This window comes from Erinaceus europaeus, chromosome 13 (genome assembly GCF_950295315.1).
Source record: "Erinaceus europaeus chromosome 13, mEriEur2.1, whole genome shotgun sequence".
Lineage (NCBI taxonomy): Eukaryota > Metazoa > Chordata > Mammalia > Eulipotyphla > Erinaceidae > Erinaceus > Erinaceus europaeus.
The window spans coordinates 76,935,555-76,949,893 of NC_080174.1; the positions used below are offsets into that span (position 1 = coordinate 76,935,555).

Below are 14,339 nucleotides of genomic sequence, written 5' to 3' on the forward strand. Positions count from 1 at the left end.
CAGCCTAGAATTGGGGGTGGGGGGTGTCTCTAAGCTGCAAACAGAGCAATTTCTCTTAGAAGTCACTGAAAACTATTTAAATTAAGCTGAAGACTTTTAGGCTGAGTTTCAAGGACACTCCAGGGTTATCAGCAAATCAGTCTGGACTGTTTTGCAGGGAAAGAAGATGTGGACAACTAAAATAATACATCTGATATCACCTTCTTTGATAATCCTGTCCCGTCACTGTCCAGTTTAGCAAGCATATAAATAAAGATGGGGTGGAAGGAGGGAAGGGGAAGTAGTCAGCAGAGGAGAAAAAACTCTTCTCCCTGAAGGAGGTAGGATACAGTGAGTCAGAGTCAGATGTACGAGGTGCGACAATGCTTGCTCACAATGTACAGCACATACTGGTGCTCATCGCATGGAGTGACAACTTTGAGGCTTCTAGTGTAACTGGGAAAAATAATTAAGAATTTCTTGAGTCACCAGAGATGTTAATGCACATTTTCTATTTGTATATTTCTCTCCCCTATGGGTGCCAAATTTATATATTAAGGGTTGACAAAAGATTAGGTTGTTGGGGGAGTCCGGCGGTAGGTAGCACAGCAGGTTAAACGCGCGTGGTGCAAAGAGCAAGGACTGGCGTCAAGATCCCGGTTTGAGCCCCCAACTCCCCACCTGCAGGGGAGTTGCTTCACAGGGGGTGTAGCAGATCTGCAGGTGTCTATCTTTCTCTCCCCCTCTTTGTCTCCCCTCCTCTCTAGATTTCTCTTTGTCCTATCCAACGACAGCAACAATAATAATAATAAACACAACAATGATAAAACAGGGGCAACAAAAGGGAAAAAAATGGTCTCCAGGAGCAGTGGATTTGTGGTGCAGGCACCACAAAAAAAAAAAAAAAAGAAAGAAAAAAAGATTAGGCTGTTGGAAATAGCATGATGTATTTTTCTATGGTTTTCTATGCAAAAACATGTGATGACATTTCTGACAACCCAATAGCTTCTTTGGGTAGTATGCTACTTTGTCATGTGTATGAGCCAGTCGGGAGTCTCGTCCCTATTGCACTGGAGGAAGTTTCAGTGTCATGGTCTCTTTGACTTATTCACTCTCCCTCTGTCTTTGTCTTTGGGGAAAAAGAAAGTCATCATGAAGTGGTGGAGGCCTGGAAATAGCAAAACCAACAAACAAAAAAAGTAAGCAAGAATGCAAGTATATTGAAATTCTAATCCCCAATGTGATCATTTTGGAGGTGGAAACTTTGGGAGGCAATTAGGTCATGAGGTGGGGTTATCACGTATGAGTTCAGTACCATCCTAGTACATTCTAATTCCAGGTCTCCAACCTGCATCTTTTTTTTTTAATCTTGTTGTCTTTATTAATTTATTGGGTAGAGACAGCTGGAAATCAAGAGGGAAAGGGGTGACAGGGAGAGAGAAAGAGAGAGAGAGAGAGAGAACTGCAACACTGCTTCACCACTTGCACATTTTTCCCCCTGCAGTTGAGGACTGGAGGTTCCAACCCAGGTCCTTGTGTACTAACCTGCATCTTTGTACACATCATCTACCTACGATCTCCAGGTAAACTTTTTTTTAATATTCAAAAAGGACTTTTTTTCTGTCTTAAAAATGAGGTTCAAAATGATTACAATACATCCAAACCTACAAAAATCTTAACTAGCAGACTCATGACTAGAACTTAGAAATCAGCTTTCCAGTTTTGAAAGGCAATTAAAACCAAGATTTGTGGTCTTTATTTCAGTTAATGAAACTTCTGTGGGATCCTTGAGATATATTCTGGTATATAGTCCACTGTTCTCCCTTTGGACTTGGCATATAATTCTAACACTTCATAGACCTTTTTGGATGTTCTGTCCTAAACTACTTTGAATAATTCTTGTAGCCTGAGCTAGTGCTAGTCCAATTTCTTTGCACTTCAATCATTAAATTTTCAATTGTTGGGGTCTGGGCAGTGGTGCACCTGATTAAGTGCACAGAGCAAGGACCAGGGTTTGAGCTCCTGCTCCCCACCTGCCAGGGATCCACTTCAAAAGTAGTGAAGCAGGTCTGCGGGTGTCTATCTTTCTCTCCCTCTCTATCTCCCCTTCGCCTCTCATTCTCTCTCTATCCTATCTAAAAAAAAAAAGGAGAAGAAGAAGAAGGAGGAGGAGGAGGAGGAGGAGGAGGAGAAGGGGAAGGAGAAGAAAGAAAAACAAGGAAAGAATAGCCATAAGGAACAGTGGATTTGTAGTGCCAGCACTGAGATCCAGCAATAATCCTGGAGGCAAAAAAAAAAAAAAATCAATAGTTTGCAGAGTCCATTCAGTGGTGTAGCCTATCAAGTGTACACACTGCCCTGAGTGAGGACCCAGATTCCAGCTCCCACTATTACCTCCCACCTGCAGAAGGGAAGATTCGCAAATGATGAAGCAGTTCTACAGGTGTGCTTCTTCCCCTATCTTCTCCTCCCTCTCAATTTCTATCTGTCCCATCAAATAAAATTTAAAAAAAAATTAAACAAAGAAAAATAGCCACTAGGTGTAGTGAATTCATCATGCAGGCACTAAGGCCCAGCAGAAACCCTGGTGGCAATTAAAATAATAATAATAGGGAGTCGGGCTGTAGTACAGTGGGCTAAGCGCAGGTGGCGCAAAGCACAAAGACCGGCATAAGGATCCCGGTTCGAACCCCGGCTCCCCACCTGCAGGGGAGTCGCTTCACAGGTGGTGAAGCAGGTCTGCAGGTGTCTATCTTTCTCCCCTCTCTCTGTCTTCCCCTCCCCCTCTCCATTTCTCTCTGTCCTATCCAACAACAACAATAATAACTACAACAATAAAACAACAAGGGCAACAAAAGGGAAAAAATAAATAAAATAAATATTTTTAAAAAAACAAGGTCATCAATAAAATAATAATAATAATAATAATTAAAAATTAGGGGCTGGGGAGACAGCATAATAGTTATGCAAATGATGTTCACACCTGAGGCTCTACCACCCCAGGATCACTCCCCAGCACCACCATAAGCCAGAGCTGAGCAGTGTTCTGGTAATAAATACAAATAAATAAGGCTGTATGAAGGGTGGGTGGTGGTGCACCTGGTTGAATGCACATGCGGCAAAGTGCAAGGACCTGAGTTCAAGCCTTCCAGTCCCTATCTGCAAGAAAGTGAAGCAGTACTGCAGGTGTTTGTCTCTTTCTCTCTCCATTTGGCCTCTCGACTCTCAATTCCTCTATCCTATACAAAATAAATAAATAAATAAATAAATAAATAAATAAATAAATAAGTAAATGCATTTTAAAAAGAGAGGTGAAAAAAGCCCAAGTAATGACACTTGGATGGAGAGAAGTATTTTGGGGCTAAGCAGTGGCACACCTGGTTGAGTGCGCACAATTACAGTATGTAAGAACCCAAGTTCATCAGTGGTGAAATAGTACTGTAGGTGTCTCTCTCTCTCCCTCTCTCTCCCCCCTCACCTCTCAATGTCTCTCTATCCAAAATAAACAATAAAAAATAACAGTTGCTAAAGTTATTTATAATCATAGTATGTGAATTACAATAAAAATGTAAAAAAGGGAACAAAAAGCCCTCATTATATTATTATGCAGAGAAATTCATATTTTAATACATACTCTTTTGTCATTTTTGATGTCTGCTTTTATACACCTAAACTTATGTTTGCAACAAAACTAGAATCATGTTGTATGTAAAGTTCTGAAGCCTATCTTCATGTCCATATACCATTAAAAACATTAAACAGTCCTAAAATATGAATGATTAATGACTACATTACTCAAATGGTAAAAACTTACAGAAAAGATTTTTCTTATTTTTGGAAATCCAGGTTGTTTGCTCTTTTTCAAAAGTGCTTGTATTGTGGAAATAAGCTTGTTTGCTACAAAACAGCAACTTTCTTTTTTTTGCCTCCAGGGTTATTGGTGGCATTTGGTGCCTGCACTACGAATCCACTGCTCTTAGAGGCTATTTACCCCCATTTTGTTGCCCTTGTTGTTATTATTGTTCTTATTGTTGTTGGATAGGACAGAAAGAAACGGAGAGAGGAGGGGAAGACAGGCAGGGGGAGAGAAAGATAGACACCTGCAGACCTGCTTCAACCCTCGTGAAGCGACTCCCCTGCAGGTGGGGAGCCAGGGGATGGAAACAGGATCCCTAAGCCAGTCCTTGTGCTTTGCGCCACATGCACTTAACCTGCTGTGCTACCACCTGACTCCCGATTTTTGTTTTTTTAAGAGTAGAGTGCTGGGGGTGTGCGGGAGGAATACTCTGGGTTCAAAGGTCATAAAATCATTTTAGGTCCTTCCAAGTATTTTCTTGCAATTACAGTCTCACAAATAGGGTTCCATTCTACACTTGTGGTTTTACATTTTTTGATACATGACTAAAAAGTGATATTGAAAAGTGATCTTTTAGATAGTCTTTCATTTGTTGAAGATGATGGAACCTATGTTAATTGAAAAAAATAAATCCCTCAATGACTGCATCAAATATGGTAATACACTTGATTGTGTTCATTTTTTTTTCCCATCCAGGGTTATCTCTCAGGTTCAGTGCCCGCACTATGAATCCACTGCTCCTGGAAGCCACTTTTCATTTTATTGAATAGGACAGAGAGAAATTGAGAGAGGAAGGGGAGATATAGAGGGAGAAAGACACATGCAGACCCACTTCACTACTTGTGAAGCAACCCAACTGAAGTGGGAATCTGGAGGTCAAAACATGTATCTCTGCGCGGCTCCTTGCACCTTTATACTATGTACGACACTCCTGACGCCCCAATTGTGTTAACTCTTAAGCTGTCAGGATTACTTATTGTAATTAATGGGATGCATTGGATCGACCTTCTCGTGGTGCATCCCGTGAGTACCCATTCATTGGGGAAACTGACGATCCTTCCTAGCCGACTGAATCCACATGGATCCCAGTCACTTTCAAAGCCAGCAACAAGCAGTTCCTGACAGCTTTCAACCTGACCTGTTGACTGGCTACGGAAGAAGGTAAATGCTAAAAGAAGAAGATTGTAATTAATAAAAAAGAAAACCCACTTTACTCAGTGGTCCCCAAACAAAAGCACCATAGTTAATTCTTTGTGTCTCCAGTTATGAATTTGTCTTTATTCAGCATTTGTTTTCTCAGATTTATGTGATGTATAGTCCCTGGTCTTCAGTTAAGAACACAGTCAGGTTTATCTGGCTCTGCACACGTGTGTTTATGGAATGAATGAAGTCATACAAAAGCTTCACTCTTCTAACCAGCTGGCATTTAACCAAGGTTTTTTTTTTTCTTTTTTTTTCTACCATCTGAATTGGGACATCAATTCTTCTTTGCTCCCCTACTGCTTATAAGTGTTGCACTTAAGTGTTGCCCTAAGGGCAAGCCACACAGGACAACTACACTCTCGCTCCACCAGCCAAGTCCAGTACTGGGGGCTTCCCTTCAGAATAGAGGCTATTGTGTGGAGGAAACTGGTTTTCCCAACAGTCATTTTTCTTCCCTTGCCAAATGTGAACTGGGGAAACATCTTGTCTGCCCAAAAGAGTTTCAGAAATGGTCCAATGTCCCAATGATCCGAGAGCAGGAAGATGCCCATCCTCCTGTGTTTTGATCTGCACCTCTTCCCCCGCCCCAGTGGATTAGGTAAACAGAGAGGCATCTGTGAGTGTAATAAGAAAGATGAGTTTAAAACTGCATCTTCCCATCCTTAGGACCTTTCTTTAGATTTCTGGATCTGATGCAAAGCTGGACACAGCGAGGGCATGCAGAAGCTACTGCCTGGCTGGTGGTGGTGGTGCAGGGAGAGGGTTTAAATGACAGTCATCAGTGTATGTGAAGCACTATGGTGGCAGTCTGGGGATGCAATCACACAACTAACTACATTGAAACAACAAACTTGGGCTGCCTTGAAGGACCCCCGCCCATTTTTAAATATAATTTATATTTATTTATCAATGAGAGGGACAGGAGGAGAGAGAGAAAGAACCAGACACCATTGGTACATGGGCTGCCGGGATCAAACTCAGGACCCCGTGCTCTATCCACTGCGCCACCTCCCGGACCAAGATGAATCTTTCCCTCTATTAAAATTCTTTTCCTTTTGGGACATCGTCAAGAGTAACTAACTTGGGGCAGCTTTCCCTAGTTTTCTATTTCTCATTGTCATCTGGACACAATGGTCTCCATTATCACAAGGCATTTTATCAGCCTCTGTTATACTGTTTCTAATGTCTGGACCTCAGCTGTTTACTCTGAAAATCAAGGCTAACGGTCTCTAAGAACTTTTTAAGCTTTACAAAATTTTTATTTTGGGGCTGGGTGATAGTGTACCTGGTTGAGTACACATGTTACAATGCACAAAGGCCCAGGTTCGAGCCCCGAGTCACCACCTGCAGGTGGAAAGCCCAAATGGTGAAGCAGTGTTATAGGTGTCTCTCTGCCTCTCTCCCTTTCTATCATCCCCTTCCCTTTCAATTTCTGGCAGTCTCTATCCATAAATAAATAAAGACAATAATTTTAAAGAGTCTGCATGGCAATAATATTTTTTTTATTTTAACTCCTTGGAATGATAATCAAATGGGTTAGACAAGCTACTGAGTCATGAAATGATTTCAGCTGTGGTGTCTGAAGAACAGACTCTGGGCATCAACTCAATTATTTCTAGCTGAATGTCCTGGGGACAACTTACCATGTTCTTAGGTGTCAGTTTACCTATCTGCAAAATGGCAGTAATGCTAAGATTACTTTAAGATTAGACTCGGCTGTGCATGTGAAAGCATAATGAAATATAATATTTCTATTAAGTACAGTAGCTGAGGAGATAGGTCAGCTGATAGAGAACAGAACTCACATACCTGAGGCTACTTAATTTATTTAGCCTCCAGGGTTACTGCTAGGGTTTGGAGCTGGAACAACTAATCCACTGCTCCTTGTAGCCATTTTTCCCCCATTTTATTGGATAGGACATAGAGCAATTGAGAGAAGAAGGGAAGATAGAGAGAGAGAGAGAGAGAGAATGAGAGACCTGCAGACCCACTTCACTGCTCCTGAAGTGTCAGGGACAGGGGCTCAACTGAGATCCTTGATCAGGCCTTTGCACTTCAGACTATGTGTGCTTAACCAGGGTACCACTGCTCCCCCACCCCTCAAGACTCTCTCTCTCCTTGTTTCTCTCCCTCTCTATCAGTCTCCCTCCCCTCTCTCTCTCTCTCTCTCTCTATATATATATATATATATATATCGTTCTTGTTCAATTCTGTCTCAAAAGAAATGTGTTTATTTTAATTTTTTATTAGGTACATTAATTAAAAAAATTTTCATTTCTCCTGACTCTAATAGACATAACCAACGATTCTAGATAAAGCATCAAATATACCTCATACTTTCAAAACCATGGCCAACAATATCCACTATCTCTCTGTGTCGAGTATAAAGATCTGTTATAGAAAATCCCCAGGAAGCTTAATGTTAACAGTTGCAACAATTTTTCCATCCCTTTAGTAGATGTGTACCTTGTATTATGCATTTGCACATAAACAGAATGAAAGAATTAGACTGGGTTAAGGTCAAGTCCCAGATTTGCAAATGAATTATTTATGTGGTCTTGAGAAAATTGCTTCAGTTTTTGAATCCTAGTCTTTCCTATGTCTAAATCAGCTGAAGTGGTACCTACTGTAAAGGACTGTTATGAAAATTAAAGTGTGACAACCCATTTGAAGCAAACAGAGACAATAATTGACACGGAAGACACTCAACAACAACAACCACACACACAAAAAAAGGGTCCTTTACTCCCACTTCCCACTTCCCTTCCTTTTTGAACACTGAGTCTAGATCCCTACAAGTGGTGTCAGAGAAAGATTTTACCAGAATCTCCATTCCAATATCACAACTGGGTCCCTACAGGAGCCTTTTACTCACTTTATTCATCACCACAATATTTTATAGGGAGCATTTAATTTGTTTTTATAAAAAGAAAGATTATTCTCAGTGATGCATATGATAAATATACTGGCTTTAAACCTTTTAGAAATATTAACGGTTTTACAACTCAATGTCTGACAGACTTGATTAATTCCTTCCATACAGAAATACTCAGGAGGAGAACTGTAGTTGTGTTTTAAAGCTCCAAGAGTGTTCTTTGATAAAAGTGAAGAAAAGGTAAAGAGCTTTTAAGGAGAGAGAAAGATTCTTGAGCCGCACAGAATAGACAAAGAATTTGAAGACCCAGAAGGCCGCACAGTATGGTGTAGAGCTGGAAGCAGGGGTAGGGGGTGAGGAGGGGAGAGCAGAGCTTTAAGATCTCCTTTGGAGGAGTTTTCAAATGAAAGGTACGCATCCAGCCTGACCATAGGACATTAGTCTAAGAGTTTTCTTCTCTGCTGGGTTCCAAAATGGATGAAGTGGGAGGGGGCAAGGGGCAGGACAGACCAAGACAGTACAGACTTCAGAGAGAAATTAAATGCAATATGCCGTCATCCTTCCTCACAGTCCTGCACTTTTCAAAAGCCTCGGCTCTTTCAATCACCAGGGCTATTTCTCCTGAAGACATCTCCAGTCCCCAGCAGGACTTTGAGCTCCTCTCAAGAACAGGGATTTTTTTTTTCTGTTTATTCATCCAGCATCCATGAAACAAGTGCCTAACAAGCATCATAAAATAGAAAATAGAAGTGATGTTTACTAAACTCCATAGCAAAAAAAAAAAAAAATCCCCTGCTTAAAATACTTGAAATACGATTAGTAGATACCACCCACTTCTGGTTCTCATTCTAGAAATGAAAATAGAGTTTAGAAAAGAAACCACAAAAACTACCAAATAAAGCTTCATCCAATAACACTTCTAGAGTGCGACTACCAGTCTAGCATGTAGGGTGAACATGGGTCAGTCATGTTTCTAGACAAAGGAAAACTGTCATCATTGTGGAGGTGCTTTGATAGAAATGTTTATGGGATCCTTACTCCGTCCCTCGTGCTTGGCGCTACCTGCACTTAACCTGTTGTGCTATGGCCCAACTCCCATGGGAAAGAGACAGGGCAAAGAATGAAATATCAGCTTGGGATAATTGTCTTAATGGGGGAGATTTAAGAAGAACAGATTTGAGAACAAGCTATAAACAGGGAAACTAGTCACTGAAAGATACTGCAAGGGAGGCAGAAAAAAATGCCACTTATTCATGTCATATATGTGGTTTTGACCTGTGAACTTCCACTTGAACTCCAAGAGAAATGCTTACTCTGTTAATCAATCTCAACCTCCCCCATAAAATCCTTCTAAGAGTCAGTCCACTTTCCCCTGATGCTTTCTTTGACACCTAGGTTCATCTCTAACTCCAAGCACTGTTCTATTTCTTTTTTTTTTTAATGAAGAAATTTCTCAACACAAAACACTGACATATTTGCTGCAAGATAATATGGGGGCAAAGGTGTAATTCAATTATGTGATTTAATCAATTCAAATGGCTAATGTACAAGGATCTTAGGATGCCATCCAGCTTTCAACTGAAGGCAAATAATTGTTCCATAATTTCTTAATTCTCCCGCAAGACAGTTTAAATTAAAGGATGTCAATTTGCAAAGCCAGACTGCATTGTATTTTTAAATTGGGCCTGAAATAGCCACAAGATGAAGGGTAATAAGGCAGGGAGCAGAGCCCAGAGTGCCTGGTGCTGTGCAAAATTGTTTAATACGGTCAGACCCTCTAATCTTCATATCTATTGATGCAGAAAGCAGCATATTTCTGTCACTTATGATAAGAAACATTACTTTTTAAATTCCATGGTGAGGTCTGCAGATCTTAGGCAGCCAAGATAGCAGGATTCTCTATTTCTGTTTCTATGAACATTGCTTCTTCCTCCTTAAATTGGTTTTATTCTAATCCATTTAGTATCCAATCTAAGTCAGAGACAAGTAACCCTGAATGGAACCACACAGGAGGAGAACAAAGACTTATGCCTTTCAGTTCTCAGATTCTGCTGAGAACTGAAAGTCACTGATTAAACAAGTAACAAACCCTGGTTTATCCGCGATAGGGTAGGCAGTTAGCTCCAGGAAGGAAATGGACTCCGGTAGTTTTTTGAGAGAAACAAAACCAATGCTCAAATGTAGAGGGTGCAGGGGAAGGGAGGGATACAGGGATGATTTGAGCTGTGATTTCAGCAAAGAGTAAAGCATTGGACTCACTAGTGTCCTAGCGATGATTCAGTCAGTGTGTCTTGGTTAGCTGGAGGTGACACAGAGGAAAGGGAACCTCAGGGAGCCCGAGTTGGAGAAATTGAATGGTGTCTTCCCAAGACTGCAAGGGCCACAAATCAGGAATCGTCATCAAGAGAAGCCAAGAACATAGCTGCAAAGAAAATAATACATGTTACCTTCGAAACAAACCAATGAAAGGAGAAGAAAAAAGTTGGACACAGTGGAGTTTCAAGTGAGTGGTTCAGGTTGGGTTGTATAAAGTGCATGAAGTGTACTTGGTGCATGGAGTGTACTTGCTAGATGTAGGTCAAAGGTACTGTGCAGAGCCAAAGAAAAGGGAATTTGTCAGTGGCCCTGTGCCTATTCTTGTGCTAGGTTATACAGACAGCATAAAACATAAAACAGTCAATAATTTATATAGACTATAAAGACACACTAAAATCTAAAAGGTACAAATTAGGGGCTTTTCCGTTTGTGTGATTATCAGTAGGATAAATAGATAACAGTGGAAATGTTGAGTAAAATGGTAATAGGTATTTTCCAAGTACCACCCACAGGTGCCACACTATTTTACTCTCTCTCTCTCCAATAGTATATGAAAGGGCAACTTTTTCAAGGCCTTAGCAACAAAGACGGTGACAATTCTTTAATAGACATGAGGTATAAGAGACAGGAGGTATAAGCATAAAAATTATAATAACAATTCTGGTATTTAGTGGTCATAGCATTTAAAATGCATATTTTAGCCTCTATATGTATTTTTCATTTTTTAATTTATAAAATGGAAATATTGACAAGACCATAGGATAAGAGAGGTACAGTTCCACACAATTCCCACCACCAGAATGCTATATCCAATCCCCTCTCTTTTCCTTATCCCTCTGGGAGTATGGACCCAGGATCATTATGGGATGCAGAAGGTAGGAGGTCTGGCTTCTGTAATTGCTCCCCCCTCCCCCGAACATGGGTGTTGACAGGTTGATCCATACTCCCAGCCTATGTCTCTCTTTCCGTAGTGGGGTAGAAATCTGGGGAGGTGAGGCTATATATCTATATGTACTTTTAAAGATGATTTTATGAGAGTGAGAAAGAGGAAGAGAGAGAGAGAGAGAGAAATCAGAGCACCACTCTGGTATATACAGTGCCAGGGATTAAACCAGGAGTCTCTGGCACGCAAATTCAATGCTCTACTTTGAACTACACCCCCACCTGAACTTCTATATGTACTAATGTACTTATTCCTGGTTAGCAATACACTAATGTGAGAACTATCATTGCTGTTGCCTTATCATACAGATAAAGGAACAGAAACACAGATTTTAATAATCCTGCTGATGACTTACATGTGAGGTAGAACTGGATATTGCTCTCCTAGCTGGCAGTTCTTTAAAAACCAAACTCGGAGCTGTTAGCTTAGCATCTGACAGCAAAGGTGCATGTGCATCACGTATGGTATGTATCATGAATGGTATGAACAGACAGAAAACCTGAGGGTGTGCTACATAGAAAATTTTAAAATGGAGACACTTTCCATTTTAATGAAAGTAGATATAGGCTATTATCTGGGAAAATGTTAGGTTATTGTGATTGATAAGTAGAACTCTAGAGAAAAGACACACACACTCACACATTGACACAATTTCCCAACCCCTTTTAGTAGAAAATGTATTCTATAAATATTCATGATATGATGTGAAAGTGAAAATGTTATGTGGTCAAATAAAAACATGGTACTTTAACATAGAACTCGGTTGGCTTCAGAACCATGCTCTGTACTTTTAAACTGGATGAATTAAGATAATATCTAAATTATCTCATTTCCTTCAAATGGACAGAAAAGGAGTAACCCAAGGATTCTATTTTTATCTTGACTAAATAATGCAAAATATAAACAGTGCCACTCAATAAATCTCACTGTTGTGAAACAATTTCCAACTACTTCTCAAGTTTACATAATTTTATTTCTCTTTACAGACCCTCTGCTTTCATTAATCTATTACATGTCTTAAACAGGGATTTTTCAGTTCCCTTGTATTTCTGCATGGCACTTCCTCTTGCTAACATACTCACCTTGCCCAAGTTTATCTACAAGAACTCAGTCAAGTGTACATAGAATGTCAGAAACTCCACTAACTGATAAATGCTCCCCATCTCTCCATATTAATCTACCCCAAGTAGCATGAGTTTCATACACACACACACACACACACACACACACACACACACACACACACACACACACACACACATTTCCTATCAAAAATAATTCATTATAAAGGCTGAGTAGTGGCACACTTGGTGATGTTCACATGTTACTATGTGTAAGGATTCAGGCTCAAGAACCTGAGCTCAGGCTTCCATTCCTCACCTGCATGGAGAAAGCATCACAAGTGGGAAGCAGTGTTGCAGGTCTCTCTATCTCTCTCTTTCTTCCTCCATATCTCCCCTTTCCTCAGTTTCTTTCCATCTCTCATCAATAAATGAATAAGTAAATATTTTGTAAGTTCCAGAATGCTTTAATACCTATTTTCTGCTTTCAAAGCATACAAACTCTTAATACCAAGCAAATGCTTTGTTATGTACCAGGCATTGTTCTGTGAACTTCATATATATTTTACATTTCATTGACTCCTTTCAGTATGTGATAGGTACTACTATTGTTTTTTCACTTAGATGTAGTAATGTGTATCAATTACTATTTTCATATCTTATCTCCAAAGTTGAAGGCTCTTGAAGGAAAAGAGTTTATGAACATTGTATTTATTTTTATCTTATTATTATTTAGAGAGAGCAAAGTGGAGAGAAAGATAGTGAAAAAGACCAAAAGCTTCCTTCAGTGTGGTGGAGGCTGGGCTTGAACCTGAGTCTTGTGCATGTCAAATCAGCACACCATGTGAGTGAGCTGCGGGGTTTTGTTTGTTAGTTTTTGGCTCAGGCATAATATTTAAATTTGTACAATTCTGAATCAAAGAACTTGGGATCATGTGTTGGTCTTGATGTTATCAGGAGTGTGATATTTAGTGATATTTAGAAAAATATCCAATCAGTCTAGGCATCAATTTTAATTTGTAGAGTCTCCCTGGAGTTATTATAAGAGTTAACTGGGGCGGGGCCAGGTGGTGGCGCACCTAGTTGAGTGCACCTATTACAATGCACAAGGTCCTGGGTTCAAGCCCCCAGTCCCCACCTATAGAAGGAAAGCTTTGCAAGTGGTGAAGCAGTGCTGCAGGTATCTCTGTCTCTCTCTCCCTCTCTATCACCCCCTTCCCTCTCAATTTCTGGCTGTCTCTATTCAATAAATAAAGATAATAAAAAAAATTTAAAAGAGTTAACTAATTGGAGATAAAAGAATTTGAAACACTGTGGCTCAACTGATGACAATTTACACTTCAGCTTAAATAGCACACAGTAGGCTTCCCCAAAAGGTTTTCTATAGCTTGCTATTCATTATTCTTTCTGCTTATTCTGCTTTCTGCTCACCTTGACCCAGGATTCCACTGCCAACTCAAAGAATTCTCCAGGTCTAGTTTTAGTACCTCCTACTCCTCTAAACTTTTACTAACAGCATCCTCTCCTAAGTGAATCCCCTACCCTGTCTTATCTCTTTCTCTCTCTATTACCTTATACACAGCCTGCTTGCTTATCTCACTGTGCTGTAATTCCTGCTCCCAAATATGAGCTCTATGAAGATAGTGGCCAGATCACAACTATCTTTAATCCCTAATGCTTTACCACACTAGTGGCATAAACTGCGTGCTAAGTATCTATCAAGTGAATAAACAGATGTCGAAAACAGAAACTTAAATGGTGAGAGGAAAGTTACCAATTCTTAACTCAATACTATGTAATTTATTGAGAGAAATCAGTTTCTCGAAGCACAGAAAAGAAACTGAATATTTTATAGAAATAGATGAGATGCTTTTATAAGGGACACCTTGCTTTCCTATCAGTCACAACTGCGCTCACCACACTGCCAACCTATTGATGTTTTAGTGATAGACACTGCAAAATGACAGATTCACCAGCGATTCATAAACTCAAGCAAGACATTAGCAGACACATTGTTTGGCTTCTCACATATAATCTTAGCATTATGGAAGGAAAATAATAATTAACTCGCAAGGAAAGGAGCAAGTAAACATTCTATTAAAAGGC

General features: G+C 40.0%; 1 protein-coding gene across 6 annotated transcripts in view; it reads right to left on the reverse strand.

Annotated features, from left to right (window-relative positions):
- Positions 1-14,339, reverse strand: part of DAB1 (DAB adaptor protein 1) — a 1,538,943-nt gene that overhangs the window by 1,086,367 nt on the left and 438,237 nt on the right. For all 6 annotated transcript variants that reach the window (XM_060206276.1, XM_060206275.1, XM_060206272.1 and 3 more), the window contains exon 3: positions 10,173-10,335. The gene's annotated coding sequence lies outside the window, so the exon portion shown is untranslated. The remainder of the gene's footprint in view (positions 1-10,172; positions 10,336-14,339) is intronic.